The sequence below is a fragment of the Miscanthus floridulus genome, chromosome 6 (genome assembly GCF_019320115.1).
Source record: "Miscanthus floridulus cultivar M001 chromosome 6, ASM1932011v1, whole genome shotgun sequence".
Lineage (NCBI taxonomy): Eukaryota > Viridiplantae > Streptophyta > Magnoliopsida > Poales > Poaceae > Miscanthus > Miscanthus floridulus.
Window position 1 is genome coordinate 40,351,217 of NC_089585.1, and position 8,207 is coordinate 40,359,423.

At 47.9% G+C, this 8,207-nt stretch overlaps 1 long non-coding RNA gene across 18 annotated transcripts; it reads left to right on the forward strand.

Annotated features, from left to right (window-relative positions):
* On the forward strand, window positions 1-2,579 carry LOC136458122 (uncharacterized). Of its 18 annotated transcripts, none has more exons than XR_010759893.1 (5): window positions 1-459; window positions 1,367-1,737; window positions 1,810-1,904; window positions 2,124-2,222; window positions 2,300-2,579. It is a non-coding gene; the product is annotated as an uncharacterized lncRNA (long non-coding RNA). The 18 variants fall into 18 exon arrangements; XR_010759900.1 differs by having other exon boundaries at window positions 2,160-2,222; XR_010759894.1 differs by having other exon boundaries at window positions 1,818-1,904.
* The last annotated feature ends 5,628 nt before the right edge of the window (window positions 2,580-8,207 follow it).

Here is an 8,207-nt window from a genome sequence, read left to right on the forward strand (position 1 = left end):
CTCCACAGGTAGACCATCCCCGCTCTCTCTCTCTCCCTCCCCGTCCAAACACACGATCCCAGATCCGCCGCCTGGGTCACCCTCCTCCACTCCATCTCCTTCCTCCAGTCCCACACCGGCCTCCTCTTCCTCGTTACCGTGCCCCTCCGCCTGCCGCAGCTTACGGATTGGACATACGCTGCTGTGGTGAGTTATGGATACGTTGTTTTGGGGATTTAGGGTTAGATTGCCTGATTGCCTCCCGGGTTCCCTTCTGCTGTCTATGGTGCCGAGGGATACGTTGTCTCAGTTCCGGTATAGCGCAGCAGCCGTAGCCTGCCTCCAGGAACGACAAGGCGCCCCTCCGCCAGCAACGACAAGTGCGAACGGCCATGCGTGGAGCAAGAACGCCTCCGCCCTGTCAGCTACCCTATCCAGTGCCCACCCGACGGCCGACTGCCCACCTGTCGCTGATCTGTGGTGAGTCTCCCCCTCCTCGATCTAGTAATCATTTGATTTCTTCCGCTAGCTCAGAATTTCTGATCTCGTGATATGTTCTATGCGATCCGTGTAGTATGTCAGTTATGTTAATGACTTGGGTAGGCCTTAAATTTATTGACTGATAATGAACTGATGCCTGGACAATGACACATGGACTGAAGACTTGTGTGCAGTAGCATCTAGTTATGTTAATGGTCATCGAATGATAGTAGGCATGTTACATTTTCCTAGTGAAATGTCATGTGTGTATCCATGCACAGATGCATAATAGTGATGGCCTGCCACTCTTATCACCAACAACAGCAGCAGCATCTTTTGCAGTGTTCTTGTTCAGTACAAATAATTTGAATAACTCCTAGCTCCTATTCCTTTGACATTTGAATTCCTACTACTAGCACCTCTGTACAAAAATTAAATGACTGCTTGTTCACTCATCAATCATTAACATAAGGGGAGCTTGTTAACGTGAAATTTGGTTTCTTGTGTACTCAGGAGTATCAGTGCATCATTTGAGTTTCGGTAGTTAAATTAGCACTTTCAGTTGAATTGATTCATCAGCAGGTGCTCCAGTACATGTTAGACTTCGAGATTTACTTCAGAATTTTATCCTTTACTGACTACCAGACTTCGATGGCCACAGTAGTCAGTAAGTACTGTTGATAAAAAATGATGGGATACACTGTAAATTGATGAAGTCATACAGCTTTATGAAGCTTAGTTAACATGTAGGTTTGACCATATTAATACAGTCTGTCATATTCTTTTAGCATTGCAATCAATTAAAGTCAAATTTCCTGGTTACATTTTTATGCTAATCAGTCCTATTTCTACATTTTCATTGACTGCTTTATACTTTATTTTGACTTTTTTGCTTTTCTTTTTTCAGGTTGAAGGACAAAGGGTGACCCAAGTGATCCTTTGAACAGCTCTAGGAGTCCTGTTGGCCCCAGTAAACACCTAAGCCTGCCCAATGTGAGCCTGTGATTGAAGAAATTGCATCTAGTATTGACCTTGTTGTATTTTGGCCACAACTGGATTGTTTGCTCATGTTTTTTTTTCATTTCGAGGGGATGACATGGTTACTAAAATTGGACTGTGCTGTCCACAGAGGGAGATAAACCTATTCCTCGTTTCTATGTAATTAACTGAAAATATAATAACAAGAAGCTTACTTTGGATTCTGTGTCCTCCTGAAGTTTGTCAATCACCAAGCGGGCGTTCAATGAAGTTGCCGGCCTGCAAAGGTCTGGTATAGTGGTATAGCTGCTGTAAATCACTGATGTCGTGTAGTCCTCAAAACCTAAGTTAGAGATATAATCATTCTTTCAGATCTGCAGGTTTGGGATATAGGTTACGATATTTTGAGCAGATTTGCTGGAAGAAGCTAGAGCAGGTGTGTGCTTCTTCAAGATGCAATCACAAAGGTGACTACTTTGAATCTTTGATTTCTGCCTTGTGATACAACCATCTAGCTAGTGCAGGGAGATGTCATTTTGTAACATGATGTTGTGTGTTATCCTGAACGATGTGTAAATTCTTGGATTTTCTGTACAATGTGGTCATATTTCTCAATCTGCTGAGAACACATGGTATTCACAATGGTTGCAAATAATTTACTTAATAGTTTTTATCTGCGGGCACAGTATGGGATAGATACATGATGGTGACCTCTTGGTCAGCCATAGGAGGAAGCTGTCGGTGGGAGAAGACATGGCGATGGTCCTAGCTTTTAGGTGCTATTGGTAATTTCCATGCGCTTAATCACCAAGGTTCTTATATTAAATTAATAATAAATTCTATGTGTGTTCATGAATTGTAGGAAAGCGTGGATAGCCGGAATGTTTAGAGAAAACTTATGCTGGTGATGCACAACTAGAAGAATGAAGAATTACAGAAAGGTTTATTGGTGACTGTTGGTGCCGATGGATGATAGAGCATGAAGAGATCAATAAGCGAACTCATATTAGTTCTATTTTATTATGCCAAACATAGTTACAAACTTGTAGTTAGAGATGATGTTTTTATTTTGCTGTGGTCATGTTTATTTTAGTGGTACTCTGGTCATTGTGTTATTACTCTGATTAAGACATATATTTGAAGTTAATGAAGGTTTGAGTTCTTATATGTGATGATGAAATCTATACTCATAGCACAATTATTTTGTAACAACAATTAAATTTCTTGCTACAAAAAAATTTAAAAAGGCAGTGGCCAAAATGCCCTCGTTGCACAAACTACTAAACCACTGTTTGTTGCAATATATATTATTGCCACAAATTTTATGTGTTGCTTTATGACATGTCTACCACGAGCAATGTTTGTTGCAATATACATTATTGCCACAAATTTTATGCATTGCTTTATGACATGTCTGCCACGAGTAATGATTTGATGCTTTTTTCCATCTATTACCACCAACATTAATTCGATTGCATTTTTCATGTATTATCACCAACAATGATTTGTTGCATTTTTCAGTCTATTACACCCAACAATGATTCGTTGCATTACCTTTTATTGCCACCAGCAAATGAACGTGGCAATTGTGACTCTAGCCACCAAATTTCTTATGTTGCAAGATTTCTTTGATGCAATGGAGCATACTGCATAGCAATATTGCCATATTCCCATGTAACAATGGAGTGGCAATAAAGCTATTTTGCTGACAAGTTTACTATGTGGCAATACGGTCATATTGCAGCCATGTGTTTCATCATAGTAGTAACTCACGCAACCATTCTGCTGGTCGCAATATCCGTGTTTGCAACCTATATAGCGGTTGCATTAGTTTTTTATGTGCATTGCAAAATCACCATATTGCAACACAACATTCAAAAGGATGCAAGAACCTATTGCACCGTTCCAAATGCAACCACTTGTCAACGACCATACATTGATGCAATTGATCTGTATTGCAACCAAAATAGCCATATTGCAACCCAATATAGGCGTTACGACAGGGCTAGATCCTAGTAGTGTACCTAAAGTTCCACATAAACCTTTTTAGAAGTAGGAGAAAACAAAAGAAGGCAAAACATTGCTATGCCTTGGTAAGGATTGATACACCATTGGGTGATTTGAGGATGCCATTTGAGGAGTATAAAGTGAACTATGGTTTTTCTTGAGAAAAAAAACTTCCAAAACTCCAAGTTGCTAAGATGTGAAATTGGGGAGGTGACTTTGTTTCAAGAACTATTCTGCTTTTCAACAACCCAAGAAAACATGTTAGCTAACGCCACATGTCGGGGCAGAAAATGACCAACTAGTGAATATTTGTAGTTTTACTGTATGTTGTGATCGGAGGTGGCCTAGCACTCAATGACACAGGATTTATACTGGTTCGGGCAACGTGCCCTACGTCCAGTCGGGGTCGGTCGATAACTTTATTCCTGAGCCCAGGTGCTCGAAGTCTGTAGTGGGGTTACAAACGAGAGAGAGAAAGATGGGGTGTACAAGAGGTTCGGTTGGCTCCGACCGGAAGGGTTGCGGTCGGAGTTTGGTGGTTCTACTGTTGTGGGGTGTTGATGTCGATCTAAGGAACTCGAGTCTTGAAGAAGTCCGTCCCCTTTGTAGGAGGGAGCGCATCCCCTTTTATAGATGAAGGGGATGGCTTTACAGGTGAGAGGGAGAGAGTATGGATGTTTCTAAGCCTTGTTGCGCACGCTGATGAAGACTGGATAATGGTAGGCGCCCTCAACACTGTTGATGTCGCTGTAGAATGTCAGATGCGCATGGGAGGTCGAGCTATCTTCTTCAGGAAGGATGGACGTTGGTACCTGTAAATACTTCTTGATGCCTAGTGGCATGTGAGGAGCCACGCTATGTTCACCCGGTATGGCAAATCCTGGAGCCTATACTACGATCGATGTCTAGAGACATGCGGGGGGGCTTTCCGTATGGGAGTTTTTAGCGGCCCCTATAATACTTTGTGTCAGGGTGGCTACAGAGCACTGTTTCATGCAGGTATGGTCCCTGGTACAGTGGTTTTGACTTGTGAGTCATGCCTTGCCTTTCTCCGCACGTCTTCTGGTTCCTTCCGAATGGGGTGTCCCTGGTCGGATGGCTCTAGTCGGTTCTTAGTGCGTTGGTCGGAGAAGAGCGGTGAGCAGGGTTCCCACAAGCCCCAGTCGCAGGGTCGGAGTTAGAAGCAGCGTTTTGGGCCAGACCTTCCGATTGGAGAGACTGCTTGGAGACGGCTGGTGCCTGAAGCGAATGCTCCGGTCGGAGAGGTGGGCCGAAGAAGTTGATGAACAGGCACTTGTTCTTTTGGGTAGACCTTTCGGTCGGCGACCAGACTACCCTTTTGGCCCATTGTGTTTTAGAATTTTGGGCCGGGCCATGAACTATATGTTGTTTTCCTAGGCCGAGCCCGACGTGGAAGCCGATCCTCGAGGGACCCTGAGTTTATGAACCCGACAGGAGCCCCCAAGCCCCCGAGCCCTCGGGCGATTTGAGCCGAATTGTTTGGGGGATTTTTTTGTCTTGCTGGCGGGTGCGCACGAGCGCACCCGCGGGTGTAGCCCCCGAGCCCCCGGGTGGTTCGAGCGGAACCGGCTAGGGGGTTTTTGTGTTGTGTCGGTGGGTGCGCCTAAACACACCCGTGGGTGTGCGTGTTTTGAGTTTTGAGACATAATTTTGTTTAACCATGGCGTCATTGTGCAGCCGAGCTATTTTTAAGCACGGGGATTGGATTGAGATAGAACTTACTGATCCCGGCATTGGTGCGCGCTAGGGATCTGGCGAGGAAGTTTAGTTTGAGACAAGCCCTGGCATCGGTGCGCACCGTGAACGGAGATAGCTTAGCTTTGGATGCAACAGAGTTTGATCTTTGGCATCGGTGCGTGCCGTGGGATCGGGTAAGGTGGAGTCACGAGTAGACCTAGGCGTCGGTGCTCACCGTGGATTGAGAGAGTTAGTTTTAGTTAGTGAAGTCGTTACGTGAGTTCGGAGTCATGGTCCCAAGAGCCGTAGCCGGATGTCGCAGATCTAGTCGACGTGAGTTTGGAGTCGCGGTCCAAAGAGCCATAGCCGGATGTCGTTGATCCAGTCGACGCGAGTTCGGAGTCGCAGCCCCAAGAGCCATAGCCGGATGTCGTCGATCTAGTCGATGCGAGTTTGGAGTCACGGTCCCTTGGCATTTGAGCCCCCGAGCCTTGTCGGACCTTCATGGGGGTTGGTGTGAGTCATTTTGCGCTACCTCATCCGGTTCCTCACAATCGAAGGGGCTGAGTTTCGTCGCCTGTCCCGATCGCTCGGGCTCGAAGACTAGCTTGGTGAGCTCGCTAACGGGTGTGATCGAGTGGAATCTAGGTCCATCGTTCATGATGGGTTCGGCACAGCCCTCTTGTGGCATTCCACTACTCCTTTACTTGTAGCCCGATAGATGCTTAGGTCATTCCGAAGACTAACCCAGGTGGCCTAATGGCCTCCCCTCGATGGAGATTCTATGGGCTTGGCAAGAGGTTCATGATCGAATGAGAAGGTTGAGATGACCCGGTTTGCCAGATCAGGCGAAGGCCGCACGGTGCTCATCTATGGTTTTCTCCCGTGGCTCTGTTTGGTTGCTCATGTCGAATGAGGCAAGCCACCGCTTCATGGCGCAACATGGAGCGTTCTGGTGCATTTCGCTGCACGTGCGATGCTTAGTTCCTGAGCCCTCGGGCGGTTCATGCCCTAACCGTCCGAGGGGTTCAGGCGTATGAGATGAATGCGTGTATGGATGTATGAATGATTTGTAATGAAATAGAGGGGGTTTTGGTAATGTTTACCTTAACGACTAGAGTGACGGGGCTTGGAGAGCCTCAGTCAGAAAAGTTCGACTGGGACCCTGATGACCTGAGTGACGGGGTTCAGAGAGCTTTAGTCGGAAATGTCTGACCGAGACCCATACTCGTCGTCCACGACAAAGTCAGTGTGGCCTACATGGGGTGCCCCTTCGCTTCCTTACCTATCAGTTGGTGTCTATCCTTACCTATCATTCGGGTTCCTTTAGGTCTGGCCTAGGGAAGTGGGGAGCCACCCACGTGCGGTGGCGCTTCGGTTCCTATGCCCGTTGTGTGGTAGTGGTTGACGTGTGGTAGTGGTGGGCCATGACCAGGCCACGTCCCATTCGATCAGGAGCCGTTCCATCGAGCACGGCGTGTCTTATCTGCATTAAATGAAAGAAAGAGAAAATCTCACCTCATCGTTCTGGCTTCCCCGATCGGTGCGTCCCTCCGTAACCGTTGCTCCCTTTTCCTTAAGTACGAGAGGGGAGAGGGTTTTCATTCCACTCTTTTGCCTTTTCTTCATCTGCCACCACCTTCTCTCCTCCTCTTTGCCGTGAGCATTCTTGAGAGCCGCGGAGGTTTCTAGGAAAGAAGGGGAGAGAGCAAGGGAGAAGAGAGGAACTCACTAAAATGTTGGACTGGAGGTCGTCCACCATGAGTGCGTCGGTGCTAGAGGCATTCGTCATGAAGGGGTTCCTATCACCACAGGAGGTGGCGCACTGGAGGGTCCCCGGGAAGGAGGAGGAGTTCCCACAACCTCATCCTAATGAGGTGGTTTCTTTCCTTACCTTCCACGAGCGTGGATTAGGATACCCCACGCACTAGTTCCTACACGGGCTCCTCAACGAGTGTGGTCTGGAACTGCAGCACCTCAATCCGAAGGGGGTGCTGCACATCGCTGGCTTCGTCACTGTCTGCGAGGCTTTCCTTAGGATGGAGTTGCACGTGGACCTCTTCCAGCTCTTCTTCTCTAGGAGAGCTATGGCGGACTAGAGTTCGGCCGAGATCGCTCTGGTCGGAGGCTTCGCCCTATAGAGGAAGCCGCGCATGGGAGGTTCGTATCCCGCATATTCCCCATGTGACTCCAACCAAGGATGGCATGGGGAGTGGTTCTACATTAGGAATCCGGTAGAGGCACCATTTCCAGCGTTTACTGGTGGGAGGCCAGTGAAGCAGAAGAGTTGATTGTGGGGTTGTGCCCACACAGAGAAGCACAAGGTGGAGGCCATCGAGGAGGAGCTCCGAAAGCTCATAAGCGGCGGCCTCAATGAGGTGCAGGTGTTCCACACCCTTTACCGCCACCGGGTCGCGCCATTGGCGGAGAGGACGCACCTGATGTGGATGTATGATGGCCGGTCGGACCTAGACCCTGCATCGCCAAAGGAGTAGGTGGATGACAAGATTTGGAGTCACATTGGCCGAGTGCTGTAGCTAAGGCCTAGAGAGACGGTAGTGGGAAAACCCATACCGTTCAATGCCTCGATCGTGCCCACATTGGTATGCTCCTTTATTTTGTTCATGCTTTTTTCTCTGCCCCCTTCTTTTTTGATTTCGGTTCATTCATTCCGTAGGGGCTTGGGAGGTACAAATCCTGGCCACACCATCCCAAGGGACCGGTGGGCCGAGCCTGATAGGCCACCCAGAAGGAGGCGGCAGACGCCCAGAAGAAGAAGAAAACCAACGAGGTTTATCGAAAAGAAGAGAAGAAGGAGGTCGCCCGGTGCGTGAGAGCCGGGGAACGTGCGAGCCACATTGAGTTAGAACTCATGTCGGATGATCCAACGGATCTAGAGGACATGGTCTTCTCCAACGAGGAGGAGGGTCGGGAGGTCGTTGTGACCTCAGTGGTACGTCGTGACCCTACGGCGACGTCCGCTGGTGAGGAGCAAGAGGCCATGCGACGTGCGGAGGTTCCTTCATCGAGGAAGCATGCCATGAGTGTGGATGTCATTGGTGAAT